The sequence below is a fragment of the Egretta garzetta genome, unplaced genomic scaffold, assembly GCF_000687185.1.
Source record: "Egretta garzetta isolate BGI_Z169 unplaced genomic scaffold, ASM68718v1 scaffold202, whole genome shotgun sequence".
In the NCBI taxonomy this organism is placed as follows: Eukaryota; Metazoa; Chordata; class Aves; order Pelecaniformes; family Ardeidae; genus Egretta; species Egretta garzetta.
Window position 1 is genome coordinate 704,134 of NW_009258891.1, and position 6,380 is coordinate 710,513.

Here is a 6,380-nt window from a genome sequence, read left to right on the forward strand (position 1 = left end):
TTCAGCAGCAGAATAAGTATTATGGAATCATGGTTAAGAAGTCTGCAACAGTTCTAGTCCAGCCATGGACATACAGCCTTCTTCATACAGCCTTAGACATTGGGAAAATTTTTTCAGTGAAAGGGTTGTCAAGAACTGGACAACTGCCCCCACTGGAAGGGGCTGCCCAGGGAAGGGGTCGAGTCCCCAGCCCTGGGGGGGATTTAACAGCCGGGCAGAGGCGGTGCTGAGGGCCAGGGTTTGGGGGTGGGATGGCAGGGGTAGGGGAGCGGTTGGGCTGGGGGAGCTTAAAGGGCTTTTCCAACCCCAAATGATTCCATGATTCTATGATTCTGTACACCTCAGAGGTAGAGGCTTCCTGCACAATACAATGAAAAAAAACCCATGTTGAATTTTTGGAGTTACAGACAAATTGAACAGGGCCCTGCTGCAAACCTCAGAATTTCTATTGAAAGACTTGCTACAAACACCCTCCTTTTATTTTCAAATGATTCTTGTATTTTTTCACTTGCCAGATGTGATTTTTTTTTCTTATTGTTTTTTTTAGTTAAGTGCTTTACAGCTTGCCCAGTTGTCTACTGGATCATTCTAGCAATATTACAAGCTTCAGAGCAGAAGCCAAATCACTTCTCAGAGTTTTAGTTCATTTCCCTCTTGTCTCTGTATGAAACTGCAGCTACAACTTCGGAAATACCTTGAGTTCAGTACGGGGTCAGCTGTGATGCCATGGTAGGTTACCATCGCTCCATGAAATCCTGGAGCTGTTACAAAGAGGCAGTGAGTTACAGGGAGGCTGCGTGAGTGCAAGCTATCTGGGATAGAATCATAGAATGGGTTTGGGTTGGAAGGGACCCCTAGAGGTCACCCAGTCCAGCCCCCCTGCAGGAGCAGGGACACCTTTAACAACATCAGGTTGCTCACAGCCCCGTCCAACCTGACCTGGAATGTTCCCAGGGATGGGACATCTACCACCTCCCTGGGCAACCCGTTCCAGTGTTTCACCACCCTTACTGTAAAAAAAAGTATTCTTTATTTCTAGCCTGAATCTCCCCTCTTTTAGTTTAAAGCCATTACCTGTTGTCCTGTCGCTACAGACCCTACTCAAAAATCTGTCCCTGTCTTTCTTATAAGCCCCCTTTAAGCATTGAAAGGCCACAGTAAGGTCTCCCCGCAGCCTTCTCTTCTCCAGGCTGAACAACCCCAACTCTCCCAGCCTTTCCTCACAGCAGAGGGGCTCCAGCCCTTGGATCATTTCCGTGGCCTCCTCTGGCCCTGCTCCACAGGTCCATGTCTGTCCTGTGCTGATGACACCAGAGCTGGACTCAGGGCTCCAGGGGGGTCTCAACAAAGCGGAGCAGAGGGGCAGAATCCCCTCCCTCACCCCACTGGCCACACTGCTGGGGATGCAGCCCCAGGTACGATTGGCCTTCTGGGCTGCCAGCGCACATTGCCAGCTCCTGTCCAGCTTTCATCCATCAGTATCCCCAAGTCCGTCTCGGCAGGGCTGCTCTCCAACCCTTCATCCCCAAGCCTGTGTGGATACTGGGGATGGCCCCGATCCCGATGCAGGACCTTGCATTTGGCCTTGTTGAACCTCATGAGGTTCACGTGACCTCACCTCTCCAGCTTGTCCAGGTCCCTCTGGATGGCATGACTGGTCTTTCCTCTGGAGCCTCTTTGAAGTGGAGGATGTTCTTTGAAAGTCAATACCATGTCAACATTTCAGACACGCAGTCCTCCTAACTGTCAGATTTGTTGCCTAAGCATATTAAGGAAATACTTCAGGAGTGTTCAGATTACAGTAGCTATCTCAAGAGAGTAATTCTGTCCCTGGTACCAAGATCTTCTAAATGGTCACAGGTTACCAAACCTGATCTGATAGTCAGCCAAAAGCATCTAGGCAGGCATTTCTCTCGACAGAAGTGTTCTTAGCTTTGACACCAAGTCATAAGGAATACACTTTCTTCCTGTGACAAAATTTTGTTCTCTCCAAGGCTGCCTAATTATATTGTTTGCTTTTCATCCTAGGATGATGGTGAAGTTGATGGAAATGAGGAAGTGAAGGAAACTCGGGTAAGTGAAAACATCTGTCTGAATCATTGGCATTTCCCTCTTGAGTGTTGGTGGCAAGGAGTCTTCTGTGGCTTTACTCTGGTTTCTGCAAGAGGTTCAGGCTCTGTTCAGGAGCTGAGTGCAAACTGGGAGGTAGTTCTGAGTAGCAAATCGCTTACTAATTTCTCATCTGAAAGATAAAGAATAGCTGCAGACTGGCCAAAGTTCAAAAGCTGGCTCTTCGTGAGCTGCATAGGCAGTTCCCAAACCTGGAGGGACCGGAGGAGAAGCAGGGGTGAGCGCCTGACAGAGGGCTGTCAGAAGCTGCCATGGCTGGGGAGCGTGGCTGTCCAGTGTCCCTGACCTTGTATTTCAGAATCACCCTGACGCTGTTATTTTGGACAGTATGTTTTGTATTTCTAAAATCTGCACTCTTGTCTCCTCATGGATTTGTTTTCTTGAGGGAAATTGTCTTGGCAAGCAGCGCATCAGAGATTGTTCATTGTTCCCCTCTTCTTGCGGTAGACTCATTGTCCTTCGAGGCCCTTTCTTTTCTTTTGTAATAATTATTGAGTCCTTCCAAAATGCTTTGGTTTCTTTTGGTTGTGTCTGTCCTTGTCCAAAACACATTTGAGCCTGACAACGTGACTAACTCTGACAACGTTAAAGCTAAATGCACTTCCAAACTATTAAAACTCGATGTGCAAGACCTGGAAAGAACAGTAAGTTGAAGGTTGCGTAGGGGTCAGCCTGCTTGTGTGACGCTTGATCTTTGCCAGAAAATGGTGAATTTACAGTAGTCTTTCCGCATCCTTTGCAATCCAGTAGAGTGATTGAAGCATCATTTTATTGAAAAGTTAACTGGTATTTGCTGAAAATGTTCAGTAATGCTCTTTTACAGTATATGGTTGTTATTTTTTTTGCAATACTCGGTCAAAATGGCGCAGAGTCATGGTGAGCCTTGTGGGGACCGGAGACTCGCGTGCTGCAGGGATGGCTCTTAGCATGTGCTTATCTTTCAGTGCCAGCCTTTGCTTTCCCAGTGCTTTCTTTGCAACATGCAATGTGGGATATTCCGTCCCACGGAAGCACTGCCTGCCTCGAGAGCCCAGCTCTTCCCAGAGGAGTTTCTGTTCGTGGGGGTACACAGCTTCCGCTTACCCTGCATGAAAGACTCGGCCGTTTATCATCCACAAAATTGTTCTGACGTTTCTGCCGTCTCACAGTCAAACTGAAGGAGGGGTATTTTGTAATGTGTACAAAAGTAATAATAATAGGGACACCTTGTTTCCAGCAGTCATGTTTTAGACTTGCTGGGAATGTCTTCTTCGTCTGGGATGTTGTCCCAGATCAGCTAAATCAAGACAAAAGAGTACCTGAGGCTGCAGGTTTGGAGGCTTCCTAGTGTCTAGGCCTAAAATTGCTGAGAACTCTGTTGGGCACGGTGCTCGCCGCTCTTGTAAACAGGTAAACTGTGTTTCGTAAGAACCCACCGTATGTCCCTGCCCAAAAATTCAGGGTCACAGGATCTCTTACAGTTAACGATGCTAGTTTTCCCCACGTTAATAGCAAGGAATGCTTTTGTCTTACGCTTCCCATGATTTTCTTTGTGGATTCCTACCTAATAGCAGAGCAACGTCCTTCAGTTCCCGCGGCCCCTTTGCACACATGCTTTAGGGCAGCGTTCCCGTTCTCTTACACACCTCACGTACGTTCAGCCCTGGTTCAGGCTCCCCCTCCGCTCTGATGGTTCTGTTTCTCCCAATCTCACAGTCCTCTGGTTTTTCTCCAGTTTCCTGTTCATTTTCTTTTCTGCTTGCCTCCTGCATCGTGTCACTTGATCTGTCTTCCCCAGTTTATTTTACATCCAAATCGGAGAGGTTTCTGTCCTGCTAACTGGCCGTCAGTTTGGCAAGAGCCACAGAGCAGCTACTTGCTTTCAGTTCTAACATCAACAGGAAGTGCAATTAATAATCATTAATTCTTCAATAATAATAAGTCCAGAAGGGCAGGTGCCACCATCAGAGCTGTGGACTTGAACACACTAAAGTGTCCCATTTTAGTTGCAGACCCCCAAAGTCTCTCCTGCTTTTGTATTGTACTGGGTTTGCAGGGCAAGGTTTTGGTAGCAGGGGGCTACAGGGGTGGCATCTGTGGGAAGCTGCTGGAAGCTTTCCCTGTGTCCACTGCTGGCCAAGGCCAAGCCCATCAGTGACAGTGGTAGCGTCTCTGGGATCACATATTTAAGAAGGAAAAAAAACCCACTACGGGCACAGTAGCCAGAGAGAGAAGAGAAATGAGAGGATGTGAGAGGAGCAGCCCTGCAGCCCCCAGGCCAGTGCAGCAGGAGGGCAGGAGGAGCTCCAGGCGCTGGAGCAGAGATTCCCCTGCAGCCCCTGGGGCAGCCCATGGTGGGGCAGGCTGTGCCCCTGCAGCCAGGGAGCCCATGGGGGAGCAGATCCCCACCTGCAGCCCGGGGAGGACCCCATGCCGGAGCAGGGGGTGCCCAAAGGAGGCTGTGGGAGCCCACGCTGGAGCAGGCTCCTGGCAGGAGCTGTGGCCCCGTGGGGAGAGGAGCCCAGGCTGGGGCAGGTTTGGTGGCAGAGCTGGTGACCCCAGGACTGCACCCCGTGGGAGGGATGGACCCACGCTGGAGCCATCTGCTCCTGAGGGACTGCGCCCCCCTGGGATGGACCCACGCTGGAGCCGTCTGCTCCTGAGGGACTGCGCCCCCCTGGGATGGACCCACGCTGGAGCCGTCTGCTCCTGAGGGGCATCACCCCGTGGGAGGGATGGGCTCACGCTGGAGCAGTTCGTGGGGGACTGTCTGCTGTGGAGGGACCCCAGGCTGGAGCAGGGAGGAGTGTGAGGAGTCCTGCCCTGGGGAGGAAGGAGCGGCAGGGTCAGCGTGTGATGAACTGACCCCAACCCTCATTCCCCGTCCCCCCACACTGCCGGGGGGGGAGGAGGTGGAGAAAACTGGGAATGAATTGAGCTGAGGAAGAAGGGAGGGGTGGGGGGAAGGTGTCTTAAGATTCAGCAGTTTTTGTCCTCTCCTACTCTGATTTGATTGGCAATAAACTAAATTAATTTCATCAAGTGGAGTCTGTTGTGCCCATGACGGTAACTGGCGGATGATTTCTCCCTGTCCTTATCTTGACCCACCAGCCTTTTGGTATATTTTTCTCTCCCCTGTCTGGTTGAAGAGGGGGTGATGAGAGGCTTTGGTGGGCACCTGGTGTCCAGCCAGGGTCACCCCATCACACATACGAGCAGTTATTTTTTTCCTCCAGTATCTTGGCTGATATTGGGAAGATTTTCCTGGGAGCCCAGAAGGGCCCTGCTTGAATTCCCTCCCCCCAGCTGTGCAGCCCTGGACTTCAGCAAAGGAAAGGTAGATGCAGTTTTTGCAGAAGGAATCAATACATGTTGTTCTAATTCTCAGAAGTGGATGAATTATTTTGGCTGAAACTTGGGAGCACCAGCGTGGGAAACCAGCCCAGACGCTTTGGCCTCGTAATAGGATGTGTCAGGCAACCGCCATGGGTTTCGCTACCGACCCCGCCTTTCTGCTGGTGATGCAGCCTGCTTGGATGCAGCGTGGAAAGTTGGAAGAGCAGACAAAGTTTTATTGTGGAATAAATGTTCAAGGGCACAAGGACTTCGGCTGGAAAAAGCCTCTGGGGAAGCGGCGTTAGGAGGGTTTTTGCATGGTTCCTCTGGGGAGGACACACAGAGGAAAGAGCTTTTGTTCGGTCTGGGGAAAGCTGAGGTGGGGGCAAAATGTTTGGCCACAGTCTGGTCTCTGTTTCTCAGAAATTAAAAATGGTGAGTGTCCAAAAGGTCCTGTTAGCAGTGCCAGCCTGAGCCGTGTGGGGAGGCTGTCGTTGAGAAACCTTTCCTGCTCCCTGCAAGGCAGCGACTGAAATATCAGCAAGAATTCATTCCGGGGGGGCAGGGAGCACCCATACAACACAGCCAGTGCGGATCCGGAGCAGTGGCTCTAGTTTGGGGTGCAGCGTTTGGAGGATAATGGTGAAGACTAAAGAGAATGGTTCGATGTTCAACAAGGGCAAGTGTCGAGTGCTGCCCCTGGGGAGATTGAACCCCAGGCACCAGTCCAGGCTGGGGCTGACCTGCTGGGAAGCAGCTCTGCCCAGAGGGACCTGGGAGACCTGGTGGACGACAAGCTGACCATGAGCCAGCAGGGTGCCCTTGGTGCCAAGAAGGCCAATGGTATCCTGGGGTGCATTAAGAGGAGTGTGGCCAGCAGGTCAAGGGAGGTTCTCCTCCCCCTCTACTCTGCCCTGGTGAGACCCCACCTGGAG